Source organism: Spermophilus citellus, assembly GCF_964194105.1.
Source record: "Spermophilus citellus genome assembly, chromosome: 1".
Lineage (NCBI taxonomy): Eukaryota > Metazoa > Chordata > Mammalia > Rodentia > Sciuridae > Spermophilus > Spermophilus citellus.
This window is the reverse complement of record NC_138182.1, coordinates 239,336,373-239,357,427: the sequence shown is the minus strand read 5'-3', so window position 1 is coordinate 239,357,427 and position 21,055 is coordinate 239,336,373. Positions and strand designations below refer to the sequence as shown.

Genomic DNA, 21,055 nt, shown 5'->3' with positions numbered 1-21,055 from the left:
TCCCCTTCTTCTAGGGCCACTGCTAACTTCACTGAAAAAAAGGCTGAAAATCTATGTACAAAATACAAAAGAAGTAAATGATTCCCAGAACTTTTATAGGCACAACATAGGTCAGGAGCAGACAGCACCTATGATGGTGAAGCTGAAGTAAAAACCCAGGAAAATAAAGTCAAGATGATTCACAAACTTTCAGAAAAGGTACAATAATCCTAGACTTTCAGCTCATCAGCCCCAATAAGATCTTCTATGTGCAAGTTTTTATAATTTAAGTGGAATAGAGGCCGAAAGAGGGAGGAAAAGACCTTGAAGAGTCAAGAGGAAGCTGTTTCATTTATCTGGACAGGCAGACAAAGAAAACTGGAAAAAAAAATCTTCAGAAAAAAGCAACTATCAGTGAGGAGAAACTAAGAACTACTGTGATGTATAATAAAGGGTATTATAAATCTTCAATAATTAAAATAGTGCAGCATTGGCACATGAAAAGACAAATTAATGGAACAGAATAGAACATTCAGAAATATACCAAATACATTTGGGGATTTAAAACTACATTCCAGTAATTCTAAGACATATGCTTTCCCACATCTCTGAAATCAGGGTACACCTTACCAATGGATGATGTGTCATAAAATTAATGGTGTGTTTTATTTAAAGCCATATGGCAGAAAGATGAAAAGTCCTACAGCAGGATGGTAGAAGTAGTTGCAAACAATGTAAATGTACTTATGGCCACCAAACTTCACATTTTACAATGGTTTAAATGATACATTTTATATTATGTATATTTGTTCTAAGAAAACTGAGACTTTATTCTAAAGAAAGAAAGTCATTTTATTTACATAAAGATAAATAAATAAGACGTAGTATATGATAAAGGTGGCATCTGAAATCAATGGGCACCGAACTACTAGCAGTTACTTAATAAATGATAGGGTACAACTGGATAGTCATCTTTAAAAAGAGAGCTGAATTCAAACATTGTATTATAAGCCAAGATAAACTCTAAATAGATCAAATATTTAGCTAAGAAAAACAGAACCATGAAAGCACTAGATGACAACATCTAAGAAGACATTTATAACTTTGGCATGAGAAAGACCTTTCTATGACTCGAAACTCAGAAGACAAAAGAGAAGGCTAACAAATTAACTATATGAAAATCAAGAAGAAACACAGATGGTGTCGTAAGGACAGAGCTCTGAAGAAGTGTGGAGAGTTCAAACAACAGCAATAAATAAATAAATATAAAACAAGGCAGCTGATGCTGGCTCCTGAGAAAGGGGCAGAGACCAGCAGCATCAAACCAGGGTAATGGGTGGTAAAGTCCTTCTCCTGTGTGTGTGTTTGTGTCTGTGTGTCTGAGGGGGAGATTACTGAAAACAGTCACTCTGGGTTTTTGACTCTGGGGAACTGAAGTCAGATGGGAGTCTCAGCTCCTACTGTCATAGGGAGGGAAAACCTCTGAGATAAGAATTCCAAGATTGCTAGGGAAATTTCCACCGAGATATTAATCAGTGTGGTTCCTGTATTCTTGCTGGAACTGGTTTCTCCATCACACCCCACCCTCTCTATTTAAACAGAAACAAATCTTCAAAGAAGTCCTGGAGCATGCTAGACAGAAACATCTGGATGTGTGAGTATGTTCCTTTCCAATGATTTAGTAAGGTCAGAAACACTGAAATATATTAAAATGTGAGGGAGGACTACAAAGTGATAACCAGTTTAAAGCAGGATTTTTCTATCTTGACAGTATTGACATTTGGACCAGATAATTCTTACTTGTGGGGACTTGTCCTAAGCATTGTACAATGTTTGGAACCAACCCTAGCTTCTGTGCACAAGACAGATGCCGGAAACCCATCCTCCCCAGGGGAGACAACCAATAATGTCTCCACAAATTGTCAAAAGTCCTCTGGAGGGCAAAACTGTCCAAGGTTGTACATCACCGATTTAAAGTAATTTAGCAACATGTATTCATCCAAATAACAGTATTTGCCTTAAAGTAGTCACTTTGGCAAATGTAGACTCATTTCAGTGATGCTGTTGTTCAAAACAATTTTTGAGCTTTTCTTTATAAATTAACTTCAGAGTTTTTATCATTTTTTAAAATGGTCTTATGGGAGAAAAACCTTTGCCTACTACTTCCAAAAAGCAAATTCATAACTACAAGTTAAGAATGGTTTTGAGGGGCTGGGATGTGTGGCTCAAGCGGTAGCGTGCTCGCCTGGCATGCGTGCGGCCGGGGTTCGATCCTCAGCACCACATACAAAGATGTTGTGTCCGCTGAAAACTAAAAAATAAATATTAAAATTCTTTATCTATCTCTCTCTTAAAAAAAAAAAAAAAAAAAAAAAAGAATGGTTTTGAGGAGCTGGAGTTGTGGCTCAGTGGTAGAGCTCTTCCCTGGCCTGTATGAGGCACTGGGCTCAATCATCAGGACCATGTAAAAAATAAACAAAGTTATTATGTTCATTTACAGTTAAAACAAAAACAAAAACAAAAAAGAATGGTTTTGAGGTAAATGTAGCAGTTCTAAGAGGTAAGTTTATAGCACTAAATGCCTATATTAGAAAAGAAGAAGGAGTTCAAATTTTTGAAACCCTAACATTACACCTCAAGGAATGAGAAAAAGAAACTAGTCCAAAGCCAGCAGAAGCAGATTACAGTAGAAATAAATGAATACTAGAATGATAATAAAATAAAGTAACTAAAAACATAAGGGTTGGTTTTATGAAAGGAAAAAATTGAAAAAAAAATCTTTAACCAGAGAAGGAAAAAGACAACTCAAATAAACATGAAAAATGAAAAAGGAGCTATTACAACAGACACCAGAGAAATACAAAGGGGTCAGGTCAGTACAGATTTTTTCTGTTTTCTGTATTTCTTATATAAGTCAGTGGTTCCCAAATCTGGCTGAAAATCAGAATCACTGGATTTGGATTCAGTTAGCGTTTGGGGGAGTTCGGATGATGGGCTAGGTTTGGGAACCTCTGCTTAACACTGCATAAACCATTCTCAGACAGGATGACACCCACAGCATGTGGAACCAGTACAAAATACATGACAGAGATTTCAGCACATTTAGGTCACCTGGAAAGAGTAAGGCATTTGGATCTAGAAGGGCAGGAAGAGGAGGTGTAGTTGATACTGGAAAAGATTAATTTGATGATTCAAAGGAACTTGCTGTGAAATCTGGGAGCAGATCTCTGAGTCAGCACCAACTTCCAGGATGTGAGGAAACTAACCTCCTTTGGGGGAGAGTGAAATAAGCTTGAAGTAAGAGAAAAAATGTTCTGACTTGTCATTTTAAAGGAAAAAGACAATGACAGCCATTCCAAATATTACATTCTCACATACCTTCCTCCAGAGCAGTGAAAGGATATTTTCTGTGTTTCTTTTTAGGAACTTCAAAGCCCTTCTCCATTCTACCCAGAAGGTCCTTAAATGGCCCTTCCCAGAAAGGCACCACATGCCAATGTCTAAACCAGGCACTGAAAAGGATGGGGGCTGTAGTGGTATCTTTGTTAATCAGTGTTATATATACCCCCCAACCCCCTGCACCCACCCACTCTCACTTTCCTAAGTCACATGGGGAAGCACATGGCCTTAGGGAGGATGGAGGATCCTGAAAGTAGGGAAAGTGGTTCGTTTACAAGGAAGGAGGGCATTAGCCTTGAGAAACAATGTTGGAAGAGGGATTACCCTCACTCCAGTGCCTTTTGCAGTATGATGAAGCTCTGACAGCCTGGCCCATCCAGATGCTTGCTACCTTTCCTGTCAATAAGTGCTCAGGATAAACAAATCTTGATTTTTGTTTAAACAAAGTATGATTAATAAGTTAATAAGCATGCACTATAGCACCATATAAGACTTCTAAGTGACTTTTAAATATCTGCGTTATAGATGATCTTGTCCCATAGCCTGTTTAACATAGATACCACAGTATGAATCTAGGAACCCAGAAAACATAGGATTGGACTACCACTTTTAATTGTCATTATACTATTTCCACAAACTTATGTTGTTCTGTCTGGTATACAGCCTACCTAAATAATGTGGATGTTTCCCAACCCCCGATAACAATGTCATAGGAGCATATGTTAACACATTTGTCAGGCCTGTCTTTCAATCAGGTTTACAAGCTGTCATTTCCATGTGAAGCAGTACCCCAAAACAAGGATCTTTATCATCCCTTCCATTCCTTACTACTCCATTATTTCACCTCAATTTTACAGCTTCATTTTCCCTTATTAAGAATTAGATGCCTCTAGTGCTGGGGTTGTAGCACAGTGGCTGAGCGCTTGCCTACCATGCATGAGGCACTGGGTGCAATCCGCAGCACCACATAAAACTAAATAAATAAAATAAAATAAAATAAAGAATAAGATGCCTCTGAAAAAGATAACATGTACATGACCCACCAGACTAATTCAGATTGCATTTCTATTTGGCTTAAACTCCGTGTGTCTGAGCAATGAAGCAGACCAACTTTAGTTATGATGTTCACTTAACTTCCTCAGTATGTTAACATGACAACCTGTTAGAAACGAAGCCAATGGTATTAGTAATAGGCCCCAGTAGGAAACGCAATTTATGTGAAAACTTTAGCACAATGCAAAACATTGCTCCAAGAATTGTGCTTCTCATTACTCTTTGTTATTATTATTATTATTTTTAATATGGTCTCTCCCTCTGTTGCCCAGGGTGGACTCAAATTCATGATTCTCCTGTTTCAGCCTCCCAACTGGCTAGGATTATAGGCAGAGCAATCAGTATCCTTCCCAAGTCTCTGGTCCCAATACAGCATTCTATAATTGGAGAGAAAAGGCAAACTTAGAGAAGAATCAGAGAATCTTTAGGGTAAATAAAGGACCTGCTCAAATCACTGGCCAATTTAAGTTCAGAGGTAGGTAGTAGGGAAGAACAGGATAAAAATGGGACTCTACCCTTGGGCAGCTTCAATTTGTGAAAAAAATGTTAGAAAATGGGACAAGGAAGTCTGAGAGGAGAAAGGCATTCTACAAACTGTGCCTACCGGGGACCCATGGTACTCATTCTGTCAGAAGAAGTGGTGAGTACCTCAAAGGCAGCTTAATTCTTATTTATAATCTAAGTCCTAATACATGCCTTGAATTAAACACATGCTTAATAAAAATCTGCTGGATGAATTTTAAAATGTTGTAAACTCCAAAAAACGTGAGCAAGGTAAGGGGCCCAGACCAAATGCTCCATTCCTTAGGCCTTCTTCTCTACTTTATTGAAATAAATGCAGAATACTCCCATTTGTTTTCTCTTTAAACAAGAGGAAATTTTTGAGGGCTGGGATCACAGCTCAGTGGTAGAGCACTTGTCAGGCATGTATGAGATATCAGGTTCGATCCTCAGCACCGCATAAAAATAAATAAATAAAAGAAAGGTATTGTGTCCATCTACAATTTTTAAAAAAAGAAAAAGAAATAAAGAAATTTTGAGCATCAATTACTGTGCACAGAAATGCTGAGCAGGATGCAATATTGTTTTTTAAATATGGTTCCTAAATTCAGTCTGGCAGGGAAGAGACACTTACTCATATATCTATGATGCAAAGCAAAATGCAGGGTAAAGCAAGCAGTTCACATAGAATAGGAAAGCCTTAAGCGTCACATCTGGCACATGTAACTCAGAAAAAAGGCATATTGGAGGAGAGAATATTTGAGCTAAGCCTTCAGACCGGGATTTCAACAGACAAAAATGTGCATACCTGGAAGAGAGGAGAGGCATACAACACAAGCAGAGAGAGCTCCAGTGGAAAAATTAATTCATTTACTCAACCAATATTCTTTTTTTTTTTTTCCCTGTAAGGGGACCTTTGAGCAAGTCAGAAAGCCTGCTAGACAAATTCTAAAAGAGTTGTAATGCTTTCAATCAATACTCTTAACTGTCTATTATAGCCAAGCACTGTTTAGGGTGTCCATGATATAGTGGAAAACAAAACAAAAATCCTGCCTTCATAAAATTATGGAAAAGCTCCAGTTGTGTTTCTAGAATATGTGTTTATCCATCTTGGTAATATATAACACTAAGGAGGGCAAAAATAGATCAAGACAGAAAAGACAGATCTCGGAGTGGTACTTGATTATGGAAGAATCAAAAGCCAAGCAGGCTAAAGAATTTTTTAAGACTTATTTCTGTTGACAGTGAAGTGTCATTACAGGTTTTACAACTGGGGAATGTCTTCATCAAAGTGGTGTTTTGGAAAGATTAACTGGGCGGTGGGATCCAGGTTGCGTGTCATGAGGGTGTGGTTTAGAAGCAGAGCCAACGGCTGTGCAGTGTTGCATCCTATTGGGAAAGACATATAAGCATTACTTCCTCTGAAATGCCATCCCTGAGCGAGCAGTTCAGGAACAGGTGTCCCACTAAGGGATCCTTGACATAATCTCTCATCTATGAGAGCACATACTGTGTAGTATTGCAAATGCCTGTAACTGATGTGACTCTGCAATCTGTATACGGGGTAAAAATGGGAGTTCATAACCCACTTGAATCAAAGTGTGAAATATGATATATCAAGAACTATGTAATGTTTTGAACAACCAAAAAAAAAAAAAATAAAGGATTCATAAAAAAAATGAATCCTTTATCTTCTCTACTCATCAAGAGGGAAGAGATTGAGCCTCACTATCTTTGTAATCCAGTGCCTAGACTAGTGCCTGGTATGTAGCAAGAAATATTTGTAGCATGCATGAATAACCAGGAGTTATGAACTGTTGTGTCCCCTTAAAATTTACATGTTGAAGCACTAACCTCTGTTACCTCAGAATGTGATCTTATTGGGACAGAGGGATTTTATAGAAGTAAACACTTAAAATGAGGTTATTAGGGTGGGTCCTAATCCAATATAATTGGTGTCTTTATACAAAGGGGAAATCTAGATACAGACAAGCACAGAGGCAGAATGTAAAGTGAACGTGAAGTGAGGATGGCGGTCTATAAGCCAAGATGAAAGGACTGGAACAGGTCCTATCCTCATACTTCCAAATGAACAAACCCTTCTAATTCTTTGATTTCAGACTTCTAAACTCCAGAGCTATGAGATAATACATTTACGTTGCTTAATCCACCCAATTTGTAGCACTAGGAGACTACTCTACCAAGTGAAAATGCTCATTCAACTTAAAGAAAATTCCAGAATCAGAGCCCAGGATGAAGGTCATGGTGAACTATAAAGACGGGTAATAATTAACATGGAGCAGCGTAAATCTTTGTGATAAATAACATACGAGGAGACACAGCAAAGGGCAGTACTTGAAGGAACACCCACGTTTAGGAAACAGAAAGAGCTGCCTTGTAATGGCTCCAAATATTGGGAAAAACACCCATAAAACTTCACAGAAACAACCAAATATGGAAATGCCAAACACCGATGTTCTAAATTTCAATAGATTGTGACCCAGGAGAGGCTTTGAAGCAGAGTGGCATCCACAACATGGGCTCTTCCCCTAGCTGAACCAGTGATGGCAAAAGAGCCTGAGAATTCTTATATAATTATCTCCAAATCTGAAGAGAAGCAAATAGACTATCTTTTTCTTCTCAGGCTGGCAAATGGATTAACAAGAGAGACTGTGATGATGAAAGTACCTTAGGTGTCCCCGTGGGAATAGAGATCTTGGTGCTGGTATTTAACAATACTTAATAATGGGAATTGTCAGACATGGTGGGGCAGGCCTGTAGTCCCAGTGACTTGGGAGGCTGAAGCAGGAAGATCACTTGAGCTCAGGATTTCAAGGCTAGTCTGAGCAACATAGTAAGCTCTACCTCTTATTTTAAAAAGTGATTTTTAAAACATACATTATATTCTTGAGCTAGCTTACTGGTAGAGGGCTTGCTAAGCATGCACAAGGTTCTGGGTTCAATCCTCAGCACCAAAAAAAAAAAAGAGGAGGGGTGTGAATAATAAAACAGATACAATCTGTATTAACCGAACTCTTCTTTCCTTCATTCTCCATAACCTTCAGGGTCTAAAGATGACCTTATGTGAGTATTTCTTATACACAGGGATTTAGTTCTGACCTAAATCCACCAATACAACTAACTATCCACTAAGGCCTTAACCTCACCAAAAATAATTACCTAATTCCCAAACACAAAATCAGTTTATTAAGTTGTAACTCTTCTTGGATAAATACCAGAAAGAGAATAATTTCATCATTAAATATAATAAGATTAATTCTAAAACTTAATGTACATTAGACTTTCCTGAGATATAGGGGAAAATGAGTCTAAACTGAAATTCCCAGCCCTCAAGTCATAGCTCAGTAAGAAAAATAAAGTGGGGTAAGAAAAAATACTGTGGCAACAGGACAACCCATATTATATCAGCACAAGTAGGTAGTCTGACAAGAGGTGCCCAAATACTCCTAAGGTGAAAAAAAAAAAAAAAAACAGAAAAGAAAGACTCAAAAACTTTACAAATAGATTCTAGGGGAAAAGTAAACCAAGAAAGGCACTTAACAAAGAACACCATCAAGAAAGAAATGTAACTGGTAACTAAAGCAATAAAAGGAAATTCTCCAAGACTGCTTTGAAAACATGTACTCATAAGATGATTTTTTTAATAAAATGGAATGGTAGACTGTAGAACAAGTGGAATAGATTGAAGATCAAAGTGTCCTTATTGTACCACAAATAAATTAGAAGCATTCAGAAACAGGGTATTCATAGGTAAACAGTGATTTCCTGAAATAGAAGAAAGATTGAAATAGTCAAATAAAAAAATGACAGATTAAAAGAATACAGAAAATCCACTAGGGAACATGATCCAATATAAAGATAATTGGTATTTCTAAAGCACAGAATTCAACAAAAGAAAAAATCAAAATATCCTAGATTTTGTTCAGTTGTGGTAGTATAAGTTCTGAAAGATTTAGACCCAACATTCAACTCAGCTGACTTGTGGGCTCATTATTCTTCTATACTGCCTATTATTCAAGATATTTATTTATAGGAATAAAGAGAAAGGAGAGGGAAGAGTGAAAGAATTATTTCATAGATTAAACACCCTGAATACATTTGTAGGAATAAGAAAAGGTGCTGGTGGAAAGAAAAATCCAAAATTGCATGAGTGTGTGTGTATAGATGCCTAAGATAAGAGTTTTGCTTTCATGGGAAATCAGAACAAAATAGAAAAACAAATAAGCCATAACACTGAGAGAAGTTCCCCTGGCCACAAGTGCAATGCAGGCAAGCAGGCAAGAGAAACTACTTCAACTTCTGTACTCAACCTGATCAGGTGGGTTTCTGAAATTTCTAAAATTTCAGTTGTTTGGAAATTTAGAGCATTTCATGTAACAAAAGCTTAACAGGCATTTCATTTTCTATACAAGTCACAAACACTGATTCACTTATCCCACAATGTGGGCTGGAGCTCTGGTCTGGAGAAGTAAACATTCAACACAACTGAAGTCACCACCTTTCCAAGGGTCTCAGGGTCACCTCAGTCCAGTATATCTTATATCCAGAGATCTCATTTTTGCCCTACATTCACCAATATAATCACCCACCAAGGCCTTAACCCTACCAAAAATGTTCCAAGTACACTGTTGCCTAACTTTCTCAACCCAACAAAGCAGCTTATTAAATTCTATCTTGTGTTGGCTAGATATGAGAAAGAAATTAATTTCACCATTAGCTAGAATAAGAGAGTAATTCTAAAAGTTAATGTACACTAGACTTTCCTGCAGTACTTGACAAAAGGCCTATTTCCAGGGAAGTTCTCCTTATGGGCAATCTCATTCAGGTAGTCCTCCAACCACACTTTGGAACACATTTTGTTTTGGGAGGGTTGATGTTGTTTTTAAGATGATGCTTAACAGAAATGACTGTTTTAGGCAATTAATAACTGTTTTAGGTAATTAATAGAATGAAATAAAGCATTTCTTGTATTACAAAGGTCAATAATGGAGAGTGGGGAGAAGAACTACAGATGCAGATTGGCCCAGACTTGGGTAGTAATCCTAGGATCCTGTCTCTGCTATGTGTTAACACACTCCTTTATTTTCCACTCATGAGTGAGGACCCTGACACTGAAGTCCTGTGGTGAAGGGGAAGGAAGATGGTGAGATCATTCACTTATTAAAGGCTTTTCATATGGCCTTTTCTATGCCTACTGCTTAGCTTTTACCTACTGCTTACCTAGACTTTTGCTAAGAGAGCTTCTGGTGCAGTATTCATGACATTTGAGACCTTCTTCTTTCCAATTCTGATAATTAGTTCATTATCTATATGTGTAATTATACAGCTAAATCAATTACAGGGTTATGCAAACACGCAATCCTATAGTGCATTATGTGGAACCAGTACTGATATTCCACTCTTGTGCCCTCTTGGACAGCCAGGTCAGTTTTTCAGGGCTGGCACCCAATCTGATCAGTTGCTCATCCTTGCCACACAAGTTTTTAAATATGTTGGTTTCCACTCCTGCATGTCCCTCTGTATTTGGTAGCCACCATAGTACATTTCATTTGTGAACATCTCTTACCTCACCTAAAATTCTGCAAGTTCTTATGAGGTAGGGTGGAAATGTGTCTTATATGGTACTGGCCTAGGGGAAGTTAGTCAGATAATAAATATCTATGGTATTAATCTATCAATAAAAGAGATTATCCCAGATGATAATTTTTTTGCTTCACTTGCTAGCAGAAAGATTCAATGTTTTTGGCTTCAAAGTTAAGTTAGAAGCCTAAATAAGGCATATTTATCTATAAATAGCTCACGTGACAAGGTCAACTTCTCAACTTTTTGCTGTTTAATTATGTTCTATTTGTGTTCTTGCCCTTTACTAAGCTGTACTTGATCCTCTCAAAAGATTTTATTTAATGAGATTTTATTCTCAAAAACTTGAGGAATGTGTTTTCATTAAGGTCAGTTGTACCTTTTTTTTTAACTTTAGGAGTAAGATTACTTGCAGTTTACTCATCTGAGTTATGAATCAGAAACTGAGAACTGGGGCCACCTAACTCCCACAAAGGTCTACAACCTTTGCTTTGATTTGGGCTTCATTGCCCAGTCTGGCTTCCATGTTGAGATTTACTTGCAAAAATGCAAAAAGATACTGAAATTTTATATTGTTACAAACAGAATTGTGCAGAAATATGCTCCTCATTATTGCTAATGTAAATTCTGTGAAAATTTCATGATAATTCATAATTAGTTTAAGTGCATGTTCTTTCATCCTTTGTTTACTGTATATTACTAATTAGGCCAAACATAAATCCAGATTATATCTTAAAGTGTTTTATTTAGTTTAGTTTAGTTTATTTACTTTGTGGTACTGGGGATTGAACTGAGGGGCATTCCACCACTGATCTACGTCTCCAGCCCTTTTTAATGTTTTAAATTTTGAGACAGGACTAGCTAAGTTGCCTACGCTGGCCTTGAACTTGTGTTCCTTCCTGCCATGGCCTCTAGAGTAGCTGGGATGACAGGTATGCACTATTGTGCCCAGCTATGTCTAAAAAAATTTAAAGTGAACTAAATGCTATTAAAAATTTTTGGCATAAATTACAAACTCTCCAGAGTAATTAAAGCCTAATAACATATTTTCAGAATAGCTTACCAGAGGAGATACTATCACCCAACAAATTTCCAAATGTCTGATATCCACATAGTTAAAGGATAAAAACACTAATCTTTTGTTATCTAGAACTTTTTTCTTTTAGAGTTTCTTATCTCAGATAGTCAATCATTATATAAAAATGCAGTCTGACCACTAAGTCACACCATTTAAACTACAAAAGGTTTTACCTTTACTCTCACTTTTATCCCACAGATGACAAGAGCAATATTTATTGGATTTCTTCAAATTTGTCATCTGAAGTATAGAATTTGTGATTCCAAATAAAATGTAGGATTATAACCCTAAATCAAGCTTACATAAGGTATGTTGACCTTCTATTTCTCATCTAACATCACTTATAGAACTCTTAGATGGTTTTCAGGTTATACCAGTGCAAATTCTTTCAGGAACCCTCTGAAATCCCTTCCCCAAGTCATGACAGCTATACTACCTTTACTAGAAAGCCAGCACTGCTCTATTTTCTACTAAGAATAATTTTCTATTTATCTTGTCTTAATCTTAATGTATAACAAGTCCTAGAAAAAGAAAAAAGAGAGAAATATATAAATAATAAAATCTTGAGGGGAAAGGAAAATATACAAAGTAATACAGGGATCCTTGCTGATACATTTGATAATAGAGAACCAAACTTACTGTTCAATATGTATTTAATTTTCATCAGAAAATGTATGTTGGAATAAGAAAACATTCAACTGGTTATGACCTATGTTGTTAAATCAGTGACCATAGTGACAAGCTCCTCTCCAAATCAGATCAGATAAGCTGCTAAACTTAATTAGAAAAAAAAATAAAGAAAGAATAGGCAGATGGTAATGAAATAAGGGCGAGGGATTGTTCTTAGGCAGATTTGGTATTTGGGATTCAGCACAGAGAGGACTCTAGACCACAGCATCTCTAAGGGATGCCATGGAAGGTGTAAATGTCCTCAGATAACCATCTTGCTTGATTAAAGGTATCTCTCTCACTGGAGCTCTATGCAAAGGTTAGGGACCTCCTTCTTTCTAGGCCCAAAGGCTTCTCTCCTGAGTTCTTATCTACCCTGATTTTCCTGCAGCCCCACATTGCTGACCTCTACTTCCTTGCTCAATCTCTGGCCTTGGCTTTCAGGACATAGCACTCTTCTGAGTGGCCTCATGCCCTTCCATCCTTCAGTCCTTCCTGGGCTGTTGGCTGCTGCTTTTTTTTTTTTTTTTTTTTTTTTTTTTTTTTAATTCTTGCACTGGCAGGGAGGGTCTCCTTGGAATCTCGGGACTTTTTTCCCTCTTTATCTACTCATTTCTAATACTACAGTAATGACCCCCAATCTACACTCTAAGCCTCAACCTTTTACTCATGCTGGAGTCCAGTATTTTCAACTGTCAATAAATATCATAACTTGGACATTCCACGGTCACAGGAAACTGTACTAATCCCCAAAGGAGCTCATCTTGCCCAACTTCTGTCTTTAACCAGTGGGCCTCTTTCACTGCCATTTCTACAGGTCTTAATGCCTTCACTTTTTTTTTTTTTTTGATCCAAAGCACTGGAATCATCTTTGACTGTACTCTTCCATCTCCAGCCTGAGTGCTCATGCTTAGACGGAAGCTTTCCCCTTCATCCTCACAACCAACAGCCACGACCACACTCCATACCTATGCTACAGCCACTTGGCCTTGATTATGTATATATAATAATATATATATATATATATATATATATATATATATATATATATATATATATAAAATCAATTTGTGATTCCAAACAAAATGTAGGATTATAACCTAAATCAAGCTTACATGAGATATGTTGACCTTTGATTTGATATAAATCAAATTGATTTTATATATATATATATATATATATATATATATATATATATATATATACACACACACACATATATATATATATCCCTTAAATTCATGCTTAGGGCTAATCTCATAATAAGAAAAAAATAATCATAAAATACTACTTTGATCATCTTTTCTCCCATCTCAAGAACCAACAATAGCCCCCTATTAGAAATCTCATCAAGTCCTGAGTTCTTGCCTCTGTTATCTGACTCCACTCTCCACATTCAATTTAATTCCCATCACTCTCTAAATTCTTTCCCTCCTTCAGTAAGCTATTTCTCACCTTCCGCTTGTTCTCCCTTCCAACCTCAAATGCCACCAATGGTTTTGTTCCCATCACATTTTTGCTATCAACAGAAACAGGGCTTTGGGGGACTCCAGGCTATAGATTCTGTTACAGTATCTGACAATTTGTAAAAAGGAGAAGCGGCAGCTACAACCAGACAGGCAGGTAGATCAGGGCTGAGTAATGAGGGTCCCAGGGCAAGTATGTCTCAGCCTTTTCTCCAAGCTGCTTAGCTCTCAGGTAAAAACACTGAAACAATCATGAAATTACAAAAATGCACAAATAAGTAAAGCAAGATATTAAGGCCTCCCTTGTGACCGCTATGTATAAGATTTGTAAGAACAAACACTTCCTGCCATGGGAACGTTGCCACTGTGTGCCACAGATGAAAGCAGTTCCTCTGCTTTCATAAATTATCCAAGAAGTTCAAAGGCAAGACGACAGACGACAGGAACAAGCTTAGCTAAATAAGTTCTCTGTCAAGTCAGAAAGATGTTTCTCCATAGCCCAAATCCACCTGTGTCAACCTAGAATCCTCATTACTGGGGATTTATGCAATTAAAATGTTGTCTTGATTAAAGTTTTTTAAGTTGGTGGTTAGGAAAAGAGTAAAATTTTAATAATGAGTTACTAGAAATGACCAAATCTATGAAAGAGGTCAGTCAAAGCTTAAGGAGAAATCAGAAAGCAGCCGTAGAACCACAGATGACAGGTCTCCCCCTCAGCCTCAACAGCCACCTTGGAATATTGCTCAAAAATGGAAGAGGTGGTAACAGATTCCGTGAGGAGATTTGCAGGGAGCTTTCCTAACGAAGGAAAGGGAGCTGACCTTGCATATCACAGGCGGTGCCACTAGGCACCTCTCCCAAAATCAACTGCTGCCCCTATTTCCTGAGGCAAGGGAGTAGAGTTGCTGCCCAAGTTTTCCAAGAGAATAACAATAGCACTCAGTTAATGAAGGCCCTGGGTTGGGCACTGTGCTAGATGCTCCATTCACATTATTACACTCAATCCTCAGAGCAACCAGATAAAACACATATCATTATCTTAATTTTACAGATAAAGAAACTGCAGCTCAGAGAAGTGAGGTAACTTGCTCCAGATCACACAGCTATTAAGTTACTGAGCAGGTGCTGAAAGTTCAACAGAACTTGAGTTCACCTTCCTCCACCACAGCATGCAGCTTCCCATTGCGGAGGGTGACATGAATAACAAGAAGGGAAACAGGTTTGGCCAATCAATCAACACTGATTAATACCATGGTAGGCCCTGTGATGGAGATTCTAAAGTGAGCCAGACAACCACTACAGACCAGGGCGGCTAAAATTAAAGAGACAGATGATAACAAGCATTGACAAGGACACAGAAAAGTTGGAATATTCACACATGTCTGGTAGGATTTAAAAATGATCATATCCAGTGTGGAAAACAGTTTGGTAGTTCCTCACAGGATCAAACAGAATTAACATTTAACCCAGCAATTCTCCTAGATATATCCAAGAAAACTGAAAACACAAGTCCACACAAAAACTTGGATGTGAATGGTCATAGCAGCATTATTCACAAAAGTCAAAAAGTGGAAACAACCCAAATGCCCACAAATAATGAGCCAATAAATATGTGATATCCATAGAGTGAAATATTAGTCAGCAATAAAAAAGAATGAAGTATGGATTCATGAGATAATTTCACATGGACAGACTTTGAAATATTATGCTTAGTAAAAAGTGAGTCATGAAAGACCACATATACGAAATGTTAAGAACAGGCAAATCCAGAGAGACAGAAAGAAGACTGGAGGTTGCCGAGGCGTGGAGAGCTGGGGGTGGGAGTGGAGTGAGAAGACTGCTAGTGGGTATTGAATTTTTTCTTGGGGAGATAAAAATCTTCTAAAATTGATTGAGGTGATGTTTGTACAACTCCTTGAACGTACTAAAGCTTACTGAACTGTACGCTTTAAATGGGTTAGTTGTATGGTACATGAATTGTATCTCAATTACAGCTGTTTTTAAAAAGTGAATTAGACAGAGTGTTTGCTTTCTTGGAGCTCACATCCAAGTAAACAGAATACACAGTGCATGCTCTACAATAACCATAAGTTCAGGATGCTTTAGCAACAAAATGGGGCCGAAAGGGGTAGAAGCCAAGAAAGTCTTCTCAGGTCTGAGCAGACCACTCAGAGGATAAGGAAGCACTAGGATGACAACCCAGCCATACCCCAGTGAACTTGGGCAATAAAAGAGGTTAATATAATCTAGCTGAGCAGCCTCTGATTATTTAATGATAATCACACGAACCTTTAAGCCTGAAATGGCTTGTGATTCACATTATTACTAATAGTGCTAGTCTACCATGTAGAAAGTCACAGGAAAAAATAAAAGTGGACTCAGGGGGCTAGGTTGTGGCTCAGTGGCAGAATGCTTGCTTAGTATGTGTGAGGCACTGGGTTCAATTCTCAGCACCATACATAAATAAGTGAATAAAATAAAGGTCTATCAACAACTAAAGACATATTGTTTTTTGCTTTTTCTTAAAAAAAAAAAAAAAAAAGCAGACTAGGGAATGGAAATTTCAGGTTCCCAACTAGACGAATCTCTGAATTCAAGGACAAAATCTAGAAGTCAATCACCACATTCACAGACTGAAAGTTAACACAGAGTGAAAGGTCTTTATGGGACAGGTCTATACATCCTATGAACTGGGAATGAAAGCCAGCCAACCTGCTCATAATGATGAGGTGCTACCCTTCATATGAACAATAAATAATTTAAAAATTATGGGGCTGGGAATGGAATTCAGTGTTATAGCACTTGCCTAGCATGCATAAGGGCCCTGGGTTTGATCCCCAGCTCTGAAAAAAAAAAAGTAATGCATTAAAAAATAATTATGTGGTACATAGGCTTTAGTAGGTTCTGACAGTCCTGTGGGAATTAGGGAAGGTGATATAAAACTGAATATGAGCTGTAAAACAGAGGTTTCCTCAAAGTCTTCAAAACATAGCTGGTAAGGTACTCACCAGGGTTTATCAGCACTGCCTTAGAAGGTATTGTGAGTGAAGTTTGTTTTTTTTTTTTTTTAAGAGAATCATCTCAAGAGAAAAACAGGTCAAACACTCTGCTTTAATTTTATCAAGCAACCTTCTCATCTAGACCTGAATCTCCTGAGAAGAATGACCCACCTTCACATGTGCTTGATCATGGCTTTGTTTACACATATGACAATTTTGAATGAATGACTTGGAATTCAAGTTTATGGATCAGTTTCTTGAGTGTGACTGGTCATACATTAACTCACCAGATCCTAAGAACATACTCCTTCCCAGGAAACGTACTAAACAACTTATGTCTTTAAGTATCCAAACTGTCCAGTTTAAGGGCTGTCCACACAGACCCCATACAAGATATATTCTCTAAGAGAAGCAAGCAAAATCTTCTGGAAGATCTTATCCTGCTACAGGGCAATTCTGACTAGTAAGCATAAAATGCAGAACTGAAGGCTCTCTCCTCCTCCCCGACATTTATAAATCCTAAAATTCCCATCCCATGAAAAACATCACATAGATTACACTATAGTAATAGGAAACTATGAGTATGTGAATTGATAGACTCAAATACAAAGCACCTATGGAATTTTAAGTGGTGGCCTCTAAAGATAGGCCAGGAAGCTGATGTAATTCAGCTGATGAACTGAATCCAAGACTAGTGTTACATTATACAATAATCAACCTACATGACTTCCACTAACAAATACAATTTTTGATTGGATTAATGAATTTCTAGCATGTTTTTCCTCTAACCCACATAAAAATACTTGTCATTCTTTAAATGCTTTTGTTCCCTCACTTCTATAGGGAAAAATAAAATTATTGAAAATACTAACAAGATAAAAATCATATCTAAAATCAAACAGCTGGGAAAGAATTTAAGAAGGATCTAAATCTACCCCTTAAATTCAGATAACTAAATAAGCAGATGAGTAGTTTATTTTTTCTTTTGCATTATTCAGAGTGACGTCTGAAAAACACTGTAGAAGTCAACTGTCTTTGCTTAGCCTTTCCCTTGATAAGAACTTAAAATAGACATTATGTTGTAAATCTCAAATATAGACAATAAGGCTTATTTTAAAATTAAATTAAATGAAAATAGTGTGATCCTTTAGGTTTGCTAAAGTAGAGATGGAACAGGGGAGTTATGCAATAGACCAAAAGTTATGGTAGTTATTGCCTCAGTTCAATGGAGTGAAAAGACATCTTGGGCAGATCTGAGGCATGTTCTGGAATGATAAGGGATAAAAACAAGTTACAAGACCAGAACCCGAGTCTGAACTCTGCCAACTTGCTCTAGGATCTAAGATCTGAGAAACCTTCATTTTTCTGAGTCTCAATTTTCTAACTACAAATGGGGATAATATACATTCCTCATGAGAATTAATTGCATGATTAATCTTAAGCAGTACATAGTCCAAAGGCTTACCTTAATAAAATGGGATCAATAAGCTAAGCTAACTTCTGGAGGGCAAGGAACATTTATTCACTTGTATCCCAACACAACCTGTAATACCACAAAGTCAATTCTAGAAAAATATGCCAAATTACACCATATCATAACAGGATTTTGAAATGAGGCTAACACTGGCCATTTGCACATGAGTCTCTTGGAAAAAGAAACATTAGCAATGACATGGCATGTTCTATCTCAACTGTGATAGCTTAAATATTTAAGAAACTAACCAGCATGTATAGGAATTTAGTATGTGATTTATACATGTGCACTTAAAATGGCTGAGGAAAATATGGATTATTTAATAAGTAATGTTAGGGCAATAAGTAACCAATTGAAAAAAATAAGTTGGAATCCATTATCTCATACAAAGTAAATTTCAGGTGGATCAATAATTTAAAAGTATAAAACGAAATTATGAAAGTACCTGATGTTTGGAGAAAACTGAGTGAAGGGTACAGGATCTCTCTGTATTAATATTGTAACTGCCTGTGAATCTATATTTACTTCAAAAATAAAAAGTTAAAATAGTTGGTGAAACATTACATAATTCTTTCATAATATTGGAATGAGGAAGGCCTTTCCAACCATAACACAAAACATAGAAGGCATAAATGTAAAAATTAACTAAATATAACCATCTAATATTAAATGTATATATGAAAAGCTTAAGTAAAGCACTGGGGATGTAGCTCAGTGGTAGAGCATTTGCCTAGCATGTGTGAGGGCCTGGGTTTGATCATCAGTGCTGAGAAAAAACGAAGTTAAGAAAGTCAAAAGATTACCAAACTGAGGGCTGGGGTTATGGCTCAGTGGTAGAGTGCTTGCCTAGCATGAGGGAGGCACTGGGCTCAATCTCAGTACCACATATAAATAAATTAAATAAAGGTATTAAATCCATGTACAATTAAAAACTAAAAATAAAAAGATTGTCAAACTGAAAGAAAACCATATTTCTTTAATATTCTCAACACTACTTTTTCTAATATATAAAGACTAACAACAAATCAAAAAGAAAAAACCCAACTCAATAGAAAAAGGGACAAAAGATAATGAATAGTTTATAGAAAAATAGATACCAATGACTCTAAACAATATTGCACACAAAAGGATGCCCAATATTATTTATTAATATGATAAGTGCAAATTTAAATTGAAATGCCATTTTAACATATCAGATTGGTCAACTGCATCAAGTTTGATGATAAACTTTGTTGGCCGAGTTGAGGGAAAGCCACTCTCACAAACTGCTGGTGGGAATGTGGATGGTACAAGCTCTGTGGGAAGGATTTAGCAGTGTCTACTACAGCACAGACATTCTATATGTATATTTAAACTTGTGTGAAGTATGTGCACAAGATACTTTCTACTATGACAGTATTTTAATAGCACAGGAAGTAAAAACTATCCAAATGTCCACCAATATGAGACTTGTAAATACACTGGTATATTCATACCATGGAATGACATGCCATACAAAGGAGTGGAGTTATAAAAAGGAATGGAGTTATAAACAGGAATAGAGTAGCAAAGCATCTATTTTGCTATGGAATATTCTCTAAATATATATAATTAATGCCAGATACAAGACAACTACTTCCTTGTATGTGCACAGAATAGCTGTGGAAAGAATAATAAGCAATTGATAAATTGTTTACTTATTTGAATAAAGTTAAAAATTAAGACAATAATATTTATTTATTAATGATCTCCAAATACACACAGAAGGAAGTGAGCTAGGCAGTAATACCAAAATTACATATCTTTACTGAGCACTTGGGTCAGAGCTTAAAGCTACAGTATACCAAAAAGATTATTCCCTAAGCAGAGAAGAAAAAATCACCAACACAAGCCAAACTCATCAACAGACAGCATGGATTTAAGAAAATTTGATGTAGACCTCAATACATTGAAAATAAGCTGACAGAAATGAGATGTTATTCATTCTTGCAGCATATTTTCATCCTCATTTCTCAATCTTGCATAGACTTAAAATTGGTACTCAAATGTTCATGAATGAATGAATGACTAGTTGAATGGAGGGTTTAGAGGGATAGATACACAAAGGGGATGGCTAACTGTACTGATGATCATAAGAAAGAGGGGAAGCTGAAGGGTTTGTGACATTTTTCTGCTCCCATTTCTTTCTGACACTAGGTAAACCTTATCTCTTTGTATTTCCCTGCACAAATGAGAGACACTAGAATGTATATGTGTTTAAGAACCATGGTCATAATCCCTGCATGACTGGGTACATAATTACTATTGTGGTAGACAAAATAATGTCCACTGTAAATATGTCCGTGACCAAATCCCTTGAGCCTGTGACTGTTACACAGCAAAATAGACTCTATTGATGTATTTAAGGTTATAGACCTTAAAACAGAGATTATACTGGTGGACACCATGCAATCACGAGTCCTTAGAAGCAGAGAATTGTCTTTGGTTGGAAAAAGGAGATAGTTTTAAAGCATGAGGATTCAATGCATCATACTAGGGGCCCACTTTCAAAGTCCCGAAGAACTAAGGACAAAAAGGAAAACAAGAACCCTAGCAATGTAACCACCAGGAGCTTAATTCTGCCCACGACCTAAGTGAGTTTGGAAATGTTTTCCTCCCAGAACCTCCTAGTAAAAGCCCAATCAGCCAATACCTTGATTTTGACCTTTTGAAATGGTAGAGAAACCAACCATTCCAACCTGGACTTCTAACCCATAGTTGTTAAGTCTGTGTTGTTTTTAACTAAGTTTGTGGTGCAAGAGAAAACTAGCACGCTATCTTTCTGTTTAGTTTAAGAACAATTTGTTGAGCCTATTGC

The 21,055-nt window shown here is 36.9% G+C and overlaps 1 protein-coding gene across 1 annotated transcript in view; it reads right to left on the bottom strand.

Annotated features, from left to right (window-relative positions):
• Nucleotides 1-21,055, bottom strand: part of ELOVL7 (ELOVL fatty acid elongase 7) — a 68,050-nt gene that overhangs the window by 28,315 nt on the left and 18,680 nt on the right. The gene's annotated exons all lie outside the window — the stretch shown is intronic.